At 45.3% G+C, this 19,449-nt stretch overlaps 1 protein-coding gene across 3 annotated transcripts in view; it reads left to right on the top strand.

Moving 5' to 3' along the window:
* The window catches only part of HHAT (hedgehog acyltransferase), a 477,149-nt gene that overhangs the window by 117,430 nt on the left and 340,270 nt on the right, over nucleotides 1–19,449 (top strand). The window lies entirely within an intron of this gene.

A 19,449-nucleotide genomic window follows, 5' to 3' on the forward strand; every position in this document is an offset into this window, starting at 1 on the left:
TATTGGCTTAATTATGTTTAGTACAATGTATGTATATACTAAATATAGTTTTCTATTTACCTTCTCAGTAATGTTTCTAGTTGTTTTTATTTATTTTTTGCAATTAGAGTTTCATTAATTACCAATAAGTACAAAAAATAAATGACACCAGAAAGGTACAGGCATAGACAAAAGCTTGAAAAACTTGTCAAATTTGAACACTTCCAATAGAAAAGAAAGAAAACCAAAAAATAAACCTAGCAAAACTCAAAATATAACAACCATCAGTTGAACAGTAAAGAAATAGAGTGTATTAAGCTAAATGGAAGAAGAGAAGGGAATGAAATAAAAGGGGGGATACAAACTAGGTGAATGTCATCAATGAGCAATAGTCCTGAGAGTCCTTAAAGTCCACCCAGTAAAACAATGTGGCGATAAATTCGGAGTACCTGTCAAGGGCTAAAAGGGTAATGTCTACCACGGCGGAACCACTCTTAAATGGGTGGGGCACGTGGTGATTTCCAGTGCATGGGATCACCGCCTCGGCGGTACTGTTCAAATGCTTGAGAAAAGATTTCTTGTATTTATAGATAGGGATGGATGTGGAATTTAAAAGCCAAAATGTATAATCAGTGGGAACTGCAAAGATTTCTGGAGATGGAGAAAACCTCTTGCCAAAAGATGGTGATCCTAGGGCACGTCCTCAATATAAGGACGACTGTTGGTTAAATCCTCAAATTCTCTGCCTTTACTGTAGGTTATTTACTAGATGCAAAACATCTGCTCTGCAGTGCAGTGCTAACTAAAGTTTACAGTGCAAGGTGGCTGCATTTTGTGGAGGAGTCATTCATGGTGAAGTACAGAATAGGCTTACCAATGTGTCTTCAATTTTGAGATTTTGTTTTGCAGAGCGAGAATATTAAATTGAGATTGCGGTGTGGAGTAGGAGCACTTTTAGGGGCATTGATTGCTATGTAAAGGGGCGCACGCCTAAACCACTTGCATTTTGCACTAGCTCTGAACTGACAGATTGTTTTTTTAATTTGTCGCTATATAACACTTCAGCATTTCCAGACACACACACACCAAGCTATGCAATTAAACGCTTTAGGCCATGGGAGAAGTTAGGCATTCTGTCACCAAGGCCACAGACTCAACCCACTATTCCCCCTCCCAGAATATAGTAGAAATCCTTAGCTTGCTTGTATACAGACATCAACATTGTAAGGACTGAATTTTATGTAGGCTGATAGCAAAACTTAATTTTTATTCAAATTACAATTAGGATGATAACATTGGCTGCATTTATTCTGTGGTTCTGGCTTATTTTCACTTTTAAATGGAACATGCAGGCTATCTCAAGACTAAAAGCTAAGTTTTGTTGCCTGGGCTACACTGTCGCGATCAACCGGTACCTAGATACATCAGTTAGCACCCACAGTTGGTAACACAATTTAAGCTGCCACCACAAAGGGTTACATTTGGAGCCCTTATGTTATGTTGATGATTACAGTACCATAATTATTATTGCTCGAACAATAATGTAATACATATATATTGCATAGACCTTAGTAATACTACGTCTGTATAGGTCCCTGGAAAGGGGTTGGGTATGATGTCCCGACACTCGGGATACCGGTTGTCAGTAGACTGACAGTGGCATCCCGATGGCTAGAATCCCAACAAGGGAACGGTAAGTACAGTTCCCCTGCCCTATTTACCCCCTAACACCCCTTTTCAGCACCATAACCCTCCCTATCCTGCACCCTAACCCTCCTGGTAAGTGCCTAAACCTAACCCCTACCCCCTTAGTGCCTAACCTACCCGCATTGGTACCTGACCCTAGCCTCCCCTGTTTGGAGCCTAACCCTAACCTCCTCCCTCCCGCAGCCTAACCCTAACTTGCGATTGGGATGCCGGCTGTCGGGATTCAGACGTTGGCATCTCCGCTACTGTTGAGATCCCAGCGCCAGTTTTCTGGCCAGCAGTGGGGATTCTGGCGCAGGGATTTCGAGAGCTGGCATCACGGGTATAGGCATAGTAACTACATCCCCCTGGAAAGAACTTTAGGAATCACGCTAAGATTGAGGATTTTTAATCTGAGTACAAAATTACTCCAATGTGTAACCAATACAAAAATAATTTCATAAAGGACACACAGATTAATAGACACAAATAGTTTCAAGAAATAAAAAGTAAGAACACAGAATCTCTACCTTAAAAAGGACTGGGTTAGGACCCTGCAGTCAAAGGACTTCACATGAGAAAGAGTTTGGTGCATCCCAGTCTTGCAGACTCTCCTTAGGTAATGGACCATACATTACAGGTCTCCTGTTATTTCATCACTATGCGTAACTACTCCAACCCCCACCTTGTCCAGTGTTAATTAAGGGTCCCTTTACTCACATTGTTTTGTCAGAGGTATGATTTCTCAATCAAAAAAACGCGGGGAAGGGGGGATTGCACTATACTTCTAGTATAGTGCGGAAAGTTCACATAACTTTTAGGGCAGGAAGTTTGGGTTTCTAGATCAATATATGCGACATGTTTGATCTTCAAACAGAATGATTGAAGTGTTGGGCCATAAATCCACATACAGTTCCGTTGTTCATTAAATCATTTAGTATGTACCTTGCATGGTCCGGGGTAAATTGCCTAGTCGTTTAATGTGTACCCAACGCTAAGTAAAAAATGATTACCTGGCTTCTTCATCTTGCAATGACATCACTGGTTCTCTCACTGTTTAAGGGCCTAAATTCAGCAATGATCGCAGTTGCTAATATGCACGCAATCGGCCGATTGTTACGTTCTGCGCATGCATATGCCTCGCAGTACACGTACGCGAACCGGCAACTGCGATCAAAGCGGCTACGCAGACTCATCGCAGAGTGAATGACAGGAAGTGCCATTTGTGGGTGGTGACGGGGGGTGGTTTGCGAAATGCAGGCATTCCAGTGCATTTCAACGCTGTTGCATGAGCGTGCATAAATTATCCACTGCTATGCCCTATGCAGCCTGAGGCCTGATAGCGTGCGCTGAAGTTAGCAATTTCTGAGTAAGGTCAGAGCTTGTGCAAGTGTGCATGAGGCTGCGATGGTACTCGATTGTACCGATGGTTTCGCTGTCTTGCTAAACATTACAGATGTGTGTAAGGTAAAGTGGGCGACCATGTGTTGTGCTGCGGCGGCATAGTGATCGCAATGGATTAGAATATTATCGCAGTTGAACTGTGTGCGTAATTGCTATTGCAATTGTGATCCGTAGTGTATCAGGCCCTAGGTCCACAAAGTCTGTAAGGAGCATTTAGCTTACACAGGACACTGCAAGACAATCATTCTTATCTAAGAGCACTGCCTTTCTTTTCCATTAGGCACACAGTATGTAAATAAAAAATAAGCATTTTCTGTGTCTTAGTTAATATGATCAACCGGGAGTGAAAAGAAGAGATTGTGGTTTTTTACGTTTCCTCCTGTGGCCACCTGTGGGCACCTCCTCTTGGTGCACGAAATATAGTACCAGCCAAAAGTTTGGACACACCTTCTCATTCAATGGTTTTTGTTTATTTAAATTATTTTCAACATACAGTAATAGATTAATACAGCTTTGCACACTCTTGGCATTATCTCAATCAGCTTCATGAGGTAGTCTTCTGGAATGGTTTTCCAACAGTCTTGAAGGAGTTCCCAGAGGTGCTGAGCACTTGTTGTCTACTTTTCCTTCACTCTGTGGTCCAACTCATCCCAAACCAGCTCAATTGGGTTTAGGTCGGGTGATTGTGGTGGCCAGGTAATCTGACGCAGCTCTCCATCACTTTCCTTCTTGGTCAAGTAGCCCATACATAGCCTGGAGGTGTGTTTGGGGTCATTGTCTTGTTGAAAAACAAATGATGGTCCCAGTAAGCGCATATCAGATGGGATGGCATGGCGCTGCTGAATGCTGTGGTAGCCATGCTGGTTAAGTGTGCCTTGAATTTTGAATAAATCACCAACAGTGTCACCAGCAAAGCACCATCACACTTCCTCCTCCATGCTTCACAGTGGAAACCACAAATGCAGAAACCATCCGCTCACCTTCTCTGCATCTCACAAAGACACGGAGGTTGGAACCAGAAATCTCAAATTTGGACTCATCAGACCAAAATACAGACTTCCACTGGTCTAATGTCCATTCCTTGTGTTTCTTGGCCCAAACAATTCTCCTCTTCTTGTTGTTCATCCTCAGTAGTTGCTTCTTCGCAGCAATACGACCACTTGAACTCTGTGAAGACTTTATTTGGTCTCTAATCTGAGATGCTGTTAAGTAGTGGTTTCTGAGGTTCGTAATAACTCCAATGAACTTATCCTCTGCAGCAGAGGTAACTCTTGGTCTTCCTTTCCTGGGGCAGTCCTCATCATAGCGTTTGATGGTTTTTGCAACTGCTCTTGAGGATACATTCAAAGTTCTTGAAATATTCCGTATCGACTGACCTTCATGTCTTAAAGTAATGATGGACTGTCGTTTCTCTTTACTGAGTTGAGTGGTTGGTGCCATAATATGGATTACAACAGTAGTCAAATAGTGGTGTCCACTGTGTACTAATAGGGCCCATACACCTACACGACCAGCATAAGATCAGATTCATCATACGTTTTCCGTTCAATAGTCGCCAGTCCTGACCACACGTTTTTATGCTTTTTTTACACACGATTTTCATGAGATCAGTCGTACGAACACGCGTCACTATACGACTGATCGTGTAAAACGGTTGATCGTGTGCCTCAACAAAAGCATGCGATCGATTGGCCCCAAATTTAAATAGAGGGCTATGCTTAACTGGGGGTATAAAAATGCTTGCCTCTTCAGCTCTGTGCACTCCTGTTTGCTCTGTGATTAGTGAGGCTTGGTTTTTACCCTGCTGAACGCTCCACATTGCTAGCTACTGTGCGTTGTCTTGTATTGCCTAGCTTTACAAAGTACTTCTTGCTCTATTTACTGTGGTCGGTCTGTTTTCTGCTTTTTTGTGGTGATGGATCCCTGCCGTTATAGAGCACTGCTGTCCTATGCTGTGGTCAAGCTGAGTGAGGAGAGGGAGAGGGCCCAGCATAGGAGGAGGATGAGGTCCTGCTGGGACAAGGATTGGCTGCTGGAGAGGGAGAGTCAATCCTATATGCCCATGCTGATGGAGATGAGGGAGAACAATCCGGACGACTAACGCAACTTCCTGCGGATGGATGACACCACCTTCCAGGAATTGCTGTGTCTGGTGACCCCCTATATCCGGAAGCAGGATACCAAATTTCGGATGGCCATCATGGCCAAGGAGAGGCTCGTGGCTATGCTGTGGTACCTGGCTACGGGACGCTCCTTTGAGGACCTAAAGTTTGGGACCCGCATCTCGGCTCAAGCTTTGGGACGCATTATCCCGGAGACCTGCAAGGCTATTGTGAAGGTGTTGCAGCTCCGTTACTGTAAGGTAAGTTAAAACACACACCACAACGTTTTTTTTCTCCTCATTTGCTTCACATAATAGTGTGGATAAATTGGTTGGAGAGGGTGGGGTAGAACTCGTTTGGTAGGATGCTGCGGTTGGATTAATATTTTCATAGGAGTTGTTGTTTAGGGGTTCAGGATGGTAGGTGGAGTTGGTTTGGAGAAGAGATTGGTAGGAGGAGGTGTGGGGGGGCTGAGTTGTTTGGCTGGAGGAGGTGTTTGGGGGAGCAGGATGGTAGGTGGAGGTGGGTGGAGGAAGAGGTTGGTAGGAGGAGGTGGGGGGAGGTTGAGGTTTTTTTGGAAGGAGGTACTGTTTGTGGCAAGAGGTTGATATGTGCAGTTGGGTGGGTGATGAGTTGTTTGGAAGGAGGAGGTGGTTGGGGGTGCAGGAAGGTTAGATGAGGTTGGTGGGAGATGATTTGGGTAGAAGGAGGTGGGTGGATGCAGATTTTGGAAGGTGGAGGTAGGTGGGGTATTAGGATGGTAGGGTGGGTAGTTTGCTGTTGGTGGATGTTATGTTTGGGATGAATAGTAGGTGGGTGTTGGCGTGGTGAGTGTAGGGGTGCTTGGAACTAGTGGTGAGGTAATGATGCTAGTGTCCGATGTCAGTAGACATTGCCTTGCTTTAAATGTGAGTTCAGATGTCAGTCTTTCAAATTGAAATCTTTGGTCCTGGGCCATTCCTCGGACCGCTGCACTGACATAGGCCGCAAAGTTGTCATATTCATTGGGTGGTTTCAATAAGGCCTCTCTGGCCTGGTGAAGTAGTGGGTCTTCTTCCTTTTTCAAATTTTTCCGCTTTTATTTTTTTGGAAATTGGTGTCATGGGGTTTTGATTGGCAACACTAATATCTTCTCCACTGTGTAGGTCCGGGTGCTGGTGATATCTGATATCTGTAAAAAAAAAATTATAAAATTTAATTTGAGCGTCTAATGTATTTTTCAATTGCTTTCACAGTTCCCTACAACCACAGAAGAGTGGATAGCCATTGGGGAGGAGTTTGAGAGCCGTGGCACTTCCCTAACTGCGGAGGAGCTATCGACGGAAAGCATATTAGGATTAACCAACCTGCCAACAGTGGTTCCTACTACTACAATTATAAGGGCTACTTCAGTGTTGTTCTGATGGCTGTGGTGAACGCAAACTACGAGTTTCTGTTTGTTGATGTGGGGAAGAACGGGCGTTCTTCTGACGGTGGCTCCTTTCAGAAGACGTCATTCTACCAAAGGCTCACCAGAAATATCCTACATTTGCCTTCCAGAGAGGCAACAAAACATGGGCTGAATTTTGTATGTGTGGCTGACGAGGCTTTCGCCCTTCATGAAGCCATTCCCACAGAGGGCCTTGAACCATGATAAGCGGGTGTTCAATTACCACCTACCTGGTGCAGGGCGAATTGTGGAGAATGCCTTTGGGATAACAGAATCCGGATTCTGCATACCCCATAAATTTAAAGGTGGAGAAGATTGACTGGGTGGTCATGGCTTGCTGTATCCTGCACAACTTCATGCGCAAGAAAGCCACCCAGCAAAGGTTATTGGGCACACCTGCAGTTGAAGACCCCAATCATCCAAAAGAGGTTGCTCTATTCCCCTCGTTGGCGGTCCCAGCGGTTATGGAAACTGGATCTTCTCTGGCCAAAAATGTCAGAGAAGAATATATGGCCTATTTTAATGGGGATGGTGCAGTTTTGTGGCAAGAGCAGTCTAGACTTTGGATCTTACCATAGATGACTCTGCCGAACCAACAACTTCCTCTTCCAGCAGGCTGCACTGCTCTGACTCAGCCATCACGTCTAGAGAAGGTCTCACGGGATCCTGCTGCACCAGGAACATCATTATCTCATAATACCATAGCGTGGGTGTGTATATGCTGTCGGCACCAGCTGCCGAACGTTTGAATCCTTCACCTTCTTGTACTGTTTAATGAAGGCAGTACATAGATTCTGGATCTTTTGGCGCACCCACACTAGGAACGATGCATCATCGTTATATGGCTTACTATACTCTGCCAACTGCAGTAAGGCCTGGTTACGCTTCTGTCTGTTGTACATTTTGGACTTCGTACACCAAAGACAGTCAAGGTGCCTGTATAGCTCTATAAAGCCAGTTATGAATTCTGGTTCAAGATTCAGAGACATTCCTATGGTGAAAAAAAAAAATGGAAAGTAAAAAGGACATATTCATTGGATGGTTTTAATATGGCCACCCCCAACAGTGGTGGTGGCCAATGAACTATGGGGCCCCCGTGTGTATTTATATTCTGGTCACCTCCAACAGTGGGGGTGGCCATTGAACTATGGGTCCCCCATGTGGACTTACAGTATATTCTGGTATTTTAAATTTGGGAATATGTCTCCCAAAATGTTATATTAATGTGTTTTAGGGTTATTGGTTTTTTGCTAATAAAAAAGTTGAAATGTTATTTATTGTGCATAATTGTCTATGGCAGGGTTCTTCAACCTTTGGCCTTCCAGCTGCTGTGGAACTACACATCTCAGCATGCCCTGCAACCATTTTTATATAATAGCATGCTAAAACTGTGCCAGGGCATCCTGGGATCTGTAGTTCCACAGCAGCTGGAGGGCCAAAGGTTGAAGACCCCTGGTCTATAGGGTCAAGCATATATCCAATTTTGTAGCAGTATATGTGCTTTACATTATTACATTGAGAAAACATGGCCGCTGGAGTGTGTAGTGACCGATGGTCATAGGAACAAACACAAAACATTGGTGACCAGTGGGCATTGTGGGGACACAATAGGAAGATGGTGGGCATTGCTAGGCACATAGGTGGGCAAGAAGCATGGCTGGCCAAACAGGGTGTACCCATCGTACACCCTAGAGCCAGGCTCACGATGCAAAACATTGTGACTAGTGGGCATTGTGGGGGGCACAATAGGAAGATGGTGGGCATTGCTAGGCACATAGGTGGGCAAGAAGCATGGCTGGCCAAACAGGGTGTGCCCATCGTTTGCCGGGCGTTAGGCTACGAACACTATATAAATGCAAAACATTGGTGACCAGTGGGCATTGTGGGGGACACAATAGGTAGATGGTGGTCATTGCTAGGCACATAGGTGGGCAAGGAGCAAGGCTGGCCAAACAGGTCATTGTTGGGAAAACAGACAAGTTCAGTGTCTGCAGGGCAACAACCGCTATGCATATATATATCAAACATTGGTGGCCAGTGGCCTTTCTATATACTATACACACCTGCACAATTGTGGCTACAGAAAAAAAGCTGCTCCTTTCCGTTCGGGCACTGGGCCTGATTCAGACCCGCGGGTCGATGATGCCCAAGTGCGCATGCGCACGACGGAGAGAGCGATGTTGTGACAGCACGCCCCCTTTGGTTGAGTGACAGCACGCCCCCTTTGGTGGGCATGCCGGGGGAGTTGCTGCCCAGACGGAGGCGTTCCCATGGGAACGTCTACCGTCTGGGGCCGGCCCCACTGACATCACTAGTGATGTCAGTGGGAGTGCTTTTTGACTCTGATAGAGCCAAAGCACTCCTGGGCTTGCGGCAGCGAGACCCTACCGCAGGGTCTCGTCGCCAGCCCGATGGTCGTGATGGTCTTGACCATCGCGACCATCTGTTTGGCCGCTCGCATAAGCTGTGGGTGGTCACCCACAGCTATGCGAGCGGCCAGGAGGCCGCTCCAAAAAGGAGCAGGGACGGCCCTGATTCAGAGCGAGCGCTCTGTCAGAGCGTCCGGCTCTGAATCAGGGCCTCTGTCTGCAGTGGGCGTACACAGGAACTTGTCACTGAAGTGGCAGGACTCGGACGTTCAGACGCATGATTCGTCATATGCTGAAATACATGGCACGATCTGCATACGAATACGACGGATAAGATGTGCTGCACATATGATCATAAGATCCGATTGAAGGAGCAGCGGGGCGCGCATCGTATCATATCATAGTTAAAAAATACACGATTTCTACAAGATTGATCGTACGGCGAGTCAAAAAACATCTAATCGTCCAAAAATCGCGTAGGCGTATGGGGGGCCTTTACCTCTGCACTGTCGTGCCTGAGACTAGAGAAGAGGACGTGGTGGGCCTAAGTTGGGGAAAGAAGCAGAGACGAGGGGCCTGGATGTACGTTCTCCTCATCCACAGGTCTTGAGTGTTGGCGAGACCTGGGCAAATGTGCGGAGTCTAACCCACAGGATGGTGTTCGCCAGTGACCCCCCAATTGGGATATGGGCTTAGCTGCACCCCGTGAGCAGGTCGCGGTCCTTTGACCAGGTACCCAAGCCCTGCAGGGATAGAGACACTACACCCGTGGCCCAGCGAGGATATGCCTGCAAGGCACCAAACAGTCCCTTAAAACACTGTATAGAAAAACACCTTGACACGAGGATCAAATGTCAATAAGGATTTCAAGTGGGCAGCAACTCACGGTTACTTGAGACGTCACCAGAGATAGAAGGCACACGGGTAGGGATGGCACGGGTATTCACCAGAGACGTATAGGCACACAGGTAAAGGTGGTAACACTGCTGCACGGGTATTCACCAGAGACGGGAGGCACACAGGTAGCGATGGTATACACTGCTGCACGGGTATTCACCAGAGACGGGAGGCACACAGGTAGAGATGGCACGGGTATTCACCAGAGACGTATAGGCACACAGGTAAAGGTGGTAACACTGCTGCACGGGTATTCACCAGAGACAGGAGGCACACAGGTAGCGATGGCACGGGTATTCACCAGAGACGTATAGGCACACAGGTAAAGGTGGTAACACTGCTGCACGGGTATTCACCAGAGACGGGAGGCACACAGGTAGCGATGGTATACACTGCTGCACGGGTATTCACCAGAGACGGGAGGCACACAGGTAGAGATGGTATACACTGCTGCACGGATATTCACCAGAGACGGGAGGCACACAGGTGGAGATGGTATACACTGCTGCACGGATGTTACAGAGACGGAAGGCACACAGGTAGAGATGATAACACTGCTGCTACAAGGAAGGTTAGGAACCTGGACCGGGAACTCACTATAGCACGCTAGGAGACAACCGTTGTTCAGGCAATTTCCTGGAACCTGTGGAACAGTTTTATACCCAGGGGAACCCTTAGATAGGTGCACAGCATGAGCTGATCACAGACCTGTCAGGAAGAAGGATACAGTCACATGGGCCGACTGTCATGGCGGCGCCCATGTACGGACTTGCAATGCCGGACACCAGCCCACCAGGAAGCCACTGCATGCGGGGAGAATACTCAGCTTCTCCCCCGCCGTCGCGCAAGCTGCCCGACCACCCAGGATGACAGGGGAAGCCGGCGGCGCGGTAAGCGGGAGCCGATCCCCGGCTGAGCCCTGACATGCACAATACAACTGATGGTCTCAAACACATTAAGAAGGCAAGTAATTCCACAGATTGACTCTTGACAAGGCACACCTGTTAATTCAAAGCCATTCCAGGAGACTACCTCATGAAGCTGATTGAGAGAATGCCAAGAGTGTGCAAAGCTGTCATCCAAGCAAAAGGGGGCTACTTTGAGAAATCTAAAATAAAACATTTTGATTTGTTTAACACTTTTTTGTTTACAACATAATTCCATATGTGTTCTTTCATAGTTTTGATGTCTTCAGTATTATGCTGGCCACACACATTGCGATCTGCACACGATCAGCCGATGTGTACGATTTTCCTTGAAACTCTCCCCGGCAGCTCTGCACACGATCTCCACACGATCTGCATACAATTTGGTGTCCAATCTTCATACGATCTCTCCTGCATCCAGACTTTCACAGTGCATCGCCTCCTAGATTGTCAGATCTGCCCGACTGCACGGCAGATCTGACGATGCGATGTGCGACCAGTGGGGACGCGCATCGCATCGTGATCGTGAGTGGGGACTCGCGATTTACTGAGGATTTGGCCATATTTTACACGATTTGTCCTCACAATTCGTTGAAATCGTCCAAATCAGGTAAAAAATCGCTATGTGTGTGGCCAGCTTTAATTACTATGTTGAAAATAATTTAAATAAACAAAAACCAGTGAATGAGAAGGTGTGTCCAAACTTTTGACTGGTACTGTAGATTTGATGGTTGTGTAATTAAGGAAACAAATGTTGACGCAGCAGATCCTGGGGCTCCTGCTAAGGTATTCACTAAGTTAGTAATAGGCTTATACTGCACGGGGAAAAAGTATAGCTTTAATTGGCGTCTTTAAACCCACGACATCACATTATAACATTTTAGATTTGAGGTTAAAATTGGATCTGGTGTTGTGCAGAATTTAATCCATACCTGGTCTTTCTATAGATGTATAGAGCGACTTAGATACATATTGGCTCATCTCCTGGATCTAGTAAGCATGGATATATAGACCTTATAAAGTACTATTTTTATGAGCAATCTCTGGTAATTGCTACTGTATGTCTCAGTAACTATAATCCTGTATGAGATACCATCAAGTCATAGATGTTGCAGGGGTTGCCGCATCTATAGTGGAGTGAGAATGTCATATTTCACTTGTTAACATGGTTTCAGTGAAATGCCGACCTGGCACTGGAAAAAATTGGAAAATGTGACTCTTCAAAAAAAATAAAAGTACTGCTGATTATCAGTAACTCATGAAAGTAATGTGTGTGTACTGATCAGTTAGAGGGATACTCCATCAAAAGCCATTGGTTCTATAACAGCGAGTGCTGGGCTGACAATTTAGGCAGAAATATGCTGCATTGATTAATGTTAGAAATTATGTGACTAAAGCTGTGCCAAGGAGATGAATCGCTGACATTTCGTCTTGTTGCAATCAATGTTTCATCCTTCTTAGAACGTTAAACTAAATTTGAGACCAGGATAATGTTAAGTCTTTACGGTTGTTTCTCTAAAAGGGATTTTCCATTGTGCTATAATGGGGGGTTCTTACTGAGGATCATCATTGCTTGTTACATTTAGCAGGCTCGCCGTCATTCACTTAGAGCTGGAAACCTGTGTCGATCACCTTCTGGAGAGCAGAAGGGGTCTCATTCAACACCTATGGATGAACACCAGCTGGTGTTCATCCATAGGTGTTGAATGAGACCTCTCCTTTTGTTAGCTGCCAGCTTGATTTACAGTGCAGCCAATTGAAGGCTTTCCACTAAATACAAATTCGTAAATCAGATGTCCACTCATTTGTTTGCAAGCGTATGTAAAAAAACATTTAAATCTAAATATTTATCACAGCAAGAGCTTGTTGCAAGAGGGTGTCCTGATATTGGATGTGAACTTTAAATATTGTTTTTAACAATGCGTCTAAAATAATATGCAAATATTTTTATAAAAGTTTCAAGTCTTAATGAAGGAAACCTAACTAACCCCAGCAGAGATTTAGTGGTAGAATTGCCACTGGACTATATGAGGGAGCAACTGTATATTGTGAAAAGTTTGTTTACAATATCCCAATATCTCTAAAGCAGGGGTGGCCAACCAATCAGAGGCAAACAGTCCAGAAATATCTGTGGTCAAGTTGAAGAGCAGATTGCATGCGCGCTTAAAAATGGGGCGTGGCCTAGCTGTCGCAAGGCCAAGCCCCAATTTGTGCGCACGCCTTTGGTATGACATTCGCAGGAGCCAGGGCCGGATTAACAATGGGGCGGGTGGAGCTCCAGCTCCAGGCCACCCCATGAAAATAGGCCCACAGGACATACTGCAGTGCATGCTGTGTTGACAGGAAAAAAAACTTTTTCTGTCACCAGTCCACTACAGCGTTTCCGAAGCCCCATTCATTCTGCAGGATTATCTCCCATTCCTTCCACCCCCGCCCGTTACCTGAAGCCCCGCTTATCCTCGGGCCTGCTCATAGCTCTGTCCCCAGACTGTCCGAAACTCCGCCTCCAGGCAGGCCGACAGTGCATTGTGAGTTGCGCTAAGCCCCACCCCCGAATCGTGTTAAGCTCCGCCCCAAATCACGTTAAGCTCTGCCCCCTTCATCTGTATACCGAGATGCTCAAAACTCTGCCCCTGGGTTTTCTAAAGCCCAGCCATTGACCCCTCACCCCACCTTGGCAACTAACCTGGCACACTGCAGCCGGACACTAGTGAGAAAACTCAGAAAAGTGTACATAAACAGAGGTGGGTGTAATGTCTGTGTCTATCTATCTATCTATAGATGTACTGTATATATATATATATATATATATATATATATATATAGAGATATTGTAATGTGTATATAATATATGTCTATGTAAATGTGTATATATGTATATATTTGTATTTATGTATGTGTAAGCATGTGTTTATAGTGTGTATATATATATATATATATATATATATATATTGTGTGTGTGTGTATATATGCATGTGTGTGTGTATATATATATATATATATATATATATATATATATATATGTATATAAATCTAATATATACATATATATATATATATACACATACACAGGAATCTGTATGATATACCGCTGGACAGGATGCCGCCGGTCAGAAGACCGACAGCGGCATCCCAATCTAAGTACCCTAACCCTCCCCCTTTCTTCCTCTAACCCTACCCTGGTGGTGCCTAACCCTAACCTCCCCCCGATGGTGCCTAACCTCCCCTCGGTGGTGCCTATCCCTAATCCCCCCTTCCCGCACCCTAAACCAAACCCTCCCGGGTTAGTGCCTAACCGTAACCTCCCCCCGGTGGTACCTAACCCTAAACCCCCCTCCCCGCAGCCTAACCCTCCCCGGTCGGTGCCTAACCCTAATCCTCCTCGGGAGGTCCCTAACTCCGCCAACACCGGGCTAACACTAACCCTTACCTGTATGCTTACCTTCGGGATACCGGTGTTCGAGATTCTGACATTGGTATCTTGATCCCTTTGGGATCACAGCATCGGCTTCCTGACGGGAGTCAGGATTCCAGCTTTGGTATACAGACGTCCGGCATCCCGTCCCCTGGCATCTTAACCGCAAGTGGTAAATTAAGAGGGTACAGGAGCTTGAGTTGCACATAAGGGGACCGATTCTTGACTTGGACCCAGAGCTGGGAGTGCAAGGAGTGGCAATCGATATGGAAGACTTCAGAAGCCCTCCCTGCGTTGTATAGAGTACCACCTCTGCACATGTGTGATGTCACACCCACCCCACCGCTCCCAAATGGCCAGTGTCAGCACAAACAGGAAGAGCGACAGGCCCTGGATTAAGGTGTATAGGGGCCCCAGAAAGTTGGTTTATGAAGGTCCCTAAGATTCCACCCCCCCTTGTGCTCACCATCCCATCCCCTCTGCTGGTATGTCCAGTTTGCACTGTGCTGTGCAGTTATGTGTCACAGCGCATACATTCTGCTCTTTCAAGTCCCAGCTATACTGCACGGTCACTCTGTGTATATGTGTGCATCCGATCGGATCCCTCCCAAGGGGGAGCGTACCAATAAGAAGCCCATAGGCTTCTATTGGGTAACTCCACCTGAAGATGGCATTACCCATTGGTGCTTTGTACATATGGGGAATGCGGTAAAACCCCCAAAAACTGCATTTTCGGGGTTTTACCGCATTTTCCCCTTTAGTACATCCCGTCCCCGTCCTACCTGTTCTATTAGCACTATTTCACTATGGCAATAACAGATTGTTTGTTTTTTAAAATGTAAACAAAAAAGATATAATTTTAGACTTCTGAGTTTTTTTATAATTTTAAATATTTTTTATTTTTTTTATTTTAAGCTTTAATTTTTTTTTTTTAATTAACAAAAAAAACTTAATGCCCAAACAAGCTCATGCATACACAGCTGTACAGTAAGGTAGCCCTTACTGCCCTAGTCCAGTATTACCATTGCAGATATTTTTTTTTTTTAAAAGGAACAGCTAAAGAAGGCAGTGACTAGGGATGTGGGATGAACACTTATAGAAATATGACAATGATTAGTGAACAATTTTGATTTTTTTTCTTTTATTTAAACTATTCTAGCACTTAATGAAAGACAGACAATAGAGTTCATACCATTTCACACAGAGCGCAACTTTTTCTTGTAATTGCTCCACTATAGCCACACCAATGGCACTGTCCACATCCCCTGTGCAGACCACACCTCGCAGCTCACGCCCTCACATCTCTAGTTACAGAATAGGCCAGTGGTTCCCAAATTGTGTGCCGTGGCACCCTGGGGTGCCTCGGGACACTTGCAGGGGTGCCTCAGGTTAGTGGTTCACACCAAATCAAATTATTTATGGTCAATGTAATGTAAATATGTGGACAAACAGAAGCTCAAACCTGTCCACAACCACATAAATTAATTTAAGGATGACAGGTAAGCACGATTTACTTCACTTTACTACTTTACAATTTTTCAGGATTTCACAATAACAAATGTTTGGTTTAGGGGTGCCGTGAAAACAATGCTGATACTCTAGGGCGCCGTGATTCAAAAAAGTTTGGGAACCTCTGCAATAGGCCCTTCATAAATATCAGCTCCAGGCCCATGTGAACATTAATCTGGCACTGGCAGGAGCATAACTTTGTGTCACACCCCCGTTCTTAGTCATGCTGTGGGCGAGCCCAGCACATTAAAAATACACAATTTACACAAACTTCCCAATATAATTTTTCACTGTTGAAGTGAAAGAAAAAGCCAGAGCAATATAGAAAACATTGAAATAGCCACGTTCACATGAAACACACAGAAACAAGCCAGATCCACATAAAATACATATTGAAATCCAGAACCACATAAAATATATTGAGAAAGCCAGTGCTCATTTTGCTGTGCCCCCTGTAGTTGTGCACCATATGCAGTGCCCCCCTGTAGTTGTGCCCATTAAGCAATGCCCCCAGTAGTTGTAGAATGCCCCCAGTAGTTGTGACCCTCCTGCAATGCCTCCTGTAGTTGTGCCCATTAAGGAATGCCCCCAGTAGTTGTGACCCTTCTGCAATGCCTCCTGTAGCTGTGCCCATTATGCAATGCCCCCAGTAGTTGTGCCCCTTCTACAAGCCTCCTCTAGTTGTGCCATTAAGCAATGCCCCCAGTAGTTGTGGCCCTTATGCAATGCCCTCAGTTGTGCAACTTCTGCAATGCCTTTTGTAGTTGTGCCCATTAAGCAATGCCCCCAGTAGTTGTGGCCCCTGTGCAATGCCCCCTGTAGCTGTGCCCATTATGCAATGCCCCCAGTAGTTGTGGCCCTTATGCAATGCTCCCTGTAGCTGTGCCCATTATGCAGTGCCCCCTGTAGCTGTGCCCATTAAGCAATGCCCCAAGTAGTTGTGGCCCTTATGCAATGCCCCTTAGGCAGTGCCCTCTGTACTTATGCCCCCAGCCCAGTACTTATCTGACCACGCTGGCTCTGGCTCCTGCTCACGCTGCCTCGCTCTGACTGGATCTAACTAGATCGCGCAATGCATCACTGGGAACGCTGGCCTCTGAAGCGATCAGAGGCTTCTTTAGTCTCTGATCCCTTCAGAGACCAGTGATCCCAGTTCCAGTGGGGAGAGCCGCATTTTACAAACAAAGGAGCCACCCCTGATCTAAGGGGTCAATTATCGAGGGTCTTCAGAATGTTATCAGACCCTGACATATCCTATATGAGAAATCAGCACACGTGCTGATCAATCAGCTTGTTGTAATTAGTACAAACAAAATCCTTTGGTTAGATAAAACAGCAGAAGTACCTTGCTTACTAATAAGGTGAAATGTACTAATGACTGAATATATTCAGTTATGTCAATTACCAGGATAAACCCTTATTTTTTTATTTTAAAAGACCCACTACTATAGCATTATATAGAGGCTGTATAGCAAATTGTGCCGTAAAGATGCTCCCATAGAAACGTACTATGAGTGTAATTGTTGCTCTTCCCAGGAGTTAAAATAAATATCCTAATATGGGTTTTTACATTTCGACTAACAGACTGTTGTGAGTGTAACCATGTTTATACAATATGCCTGTGTGGCCGAATGTATGTAGGCATGACCATAAGAGTAGCAAGTTTCCATATACAGGAACACAAAGGTACAATAAAGAACTTTGCCCCAAACGCAAGGTCTTGACACTGTCTGGGGGTCATGCAGAGTGAGTACTCAGAGTGCAAATTCACTCCAGGCATACTCAGAATTGTTTGCATACACAATTTTACCCATTACTACTTGCTTCCGCTTATGACCTATGATTTCAGAGCTTATGACTGAATGGACAGATCAGGACAGTATGTGGGTGTTATGTTGTAGGCTCTGTGCAGTAATGACATGTCACACAAATATTTTGGCACCCAGAGCCATGAAATGGTGAATTATTTATTTGGTGGTCAGTGGCTGATACAAATACCAGTTAACAGTGATGATTGCTGTCAAATTGCAAAATACTGGCCACTTGCAAATGCCCCGCTTGCACTGATTGGTGCTGCCTTCATCTCCTGTGCTTGAAATATGCTTTTGTGAGCGTTTGTTAGCGTGTTTTAAACATTTATTTTCTTTTTTTTTTACTTGCGTACACAACAAAGGGGGTCATTTCTGCTGCATGAAAGAAGTTAGAGTATTTAAAATGATGCAAAAGATTAAATGTGCCTGTTACACAAAATTGATTTGACCCTCCTCAATTATTGAGAAGTTAAGCTGGGTATACACTAAACTATGTGTGTACTCAGCGATGCGAGGCATGGCTGGACCGCCAATGGGCCGACATATCCTCGACCGGTACACATTACACGATCCGGTGCCCAACCGCCCGATACGTCGGCACCAGCCGCATCCTGTTGCATATGGTCGTCAGTTGCATTGTCAGATTGAGCTGCATGTAGGGACGTCATGATGCGACTGAAGACCAAACGGGAGCGCTTGGTGGTCAGTAGTGCGTACTCACTGCCCGATATTGACGATTTGTGGGCCTGATCCGCCAGATTGGACAACATTTCGTCTACGTATCAGCTAATGTGTACCCAGCTTTCTATATTCACATTATATTTGATAAAGGGTAGCTTTGAGAACAAACAATACATTCACACAGCCGCAGTTGCCTGTTTGTGGATTGCTGATCTCCAGGGGGCACCAAAACTTCCCACCCAAGTTGCGAATATTGGGCCTGATTCAGAGCCGCTCGTAAGCGGCCGCTCGTTCGTTCCGACCGATGTTCGCACAACTGCGCATGTGTACGGATTTTAATACGCATGCGCGAACCAGTCAGTGCGGCTGAAAAACGTGTGCTCGCTAAATAGCGAATGTCTGCTATTTTGAGTGACAGGAGGAGGCGTATGTGGGTGGTAACAGGGGAAGGTGCTTGAAAACGGGGAGTGGAGATCCGAACGCAGGCGTGCCAAACGGTCAAAACGGGCATTTTAAGGGTGTGCATAATTAATAAAGCGGCGTCATCGACCACGTCACTTGGTTGTTTTATAGTCAGAACTGCTTGCAAGATTGCGGTAGGAAAAACCAACCACAAGAATAGCGAGCAGTTCATACGCCGTCCGATGTACTCGATTAATCTAATAAATAGCGGACATGACGTATGATGCGAGCGGCCAGGGGGCGTTTATTTCAAAATTACGTTCGCATGTTTTGTTCGCTCGTTCAGACATAGAGGAGTCAACAGACCGCAAAGAGCGAACGGTTAATTTAAATAGCCAGCCCCTTTTTCTGGACGAGTGAGCGCAAATAGCGTCCGGCTCTGAATCAGACCCATTGTGTGTTCCTGAGAGTGATTTGTGTTTTCTGGAGCATTTCACATACACAATTCATCTTGTATCTGATCTTGAAGTTTTATTTTGCTGAAAACCTTTAAAGGATACTTGTTTTTAAGACTTAACATTTAAATGCAGTGTCTTTCAGAAATTAGCAGTACAGCCTAAATGGGCAAATTTATCTTTGATATTTCATTAATACCAGTCTTGGGGTATTCCTTTTTTCTTTTGAAATGAAAGTAAATAACTAGTGTAATGAATGGTTTTATATTCACTTAGATACTTTGGGCCTGAATCAGAGCCGGACGCAATTAGCGCTCGCTCGTCCAGAAAATAGGGGTGGATATTCAAATGAACCGTTCGCTGTTTGCGGTCTGTTCACGCCTC

This window comes from Taudactylus pleione, unplaced genomic scaffold (assembly GCF_031769625.1).
Source record: "Taudactylus pleione unplaced genomic scaffold, aTauple2 ptg000201l, whole genome shotgun sequence".
In the NCBI taxonomy this organism is placed as follows: domain Eukaryota; kingdom Metazoa; phylum Chordata; class Amphibia; order Anura; family Myobatrachidae; genus Taudactylus; species Taudactylus pleione.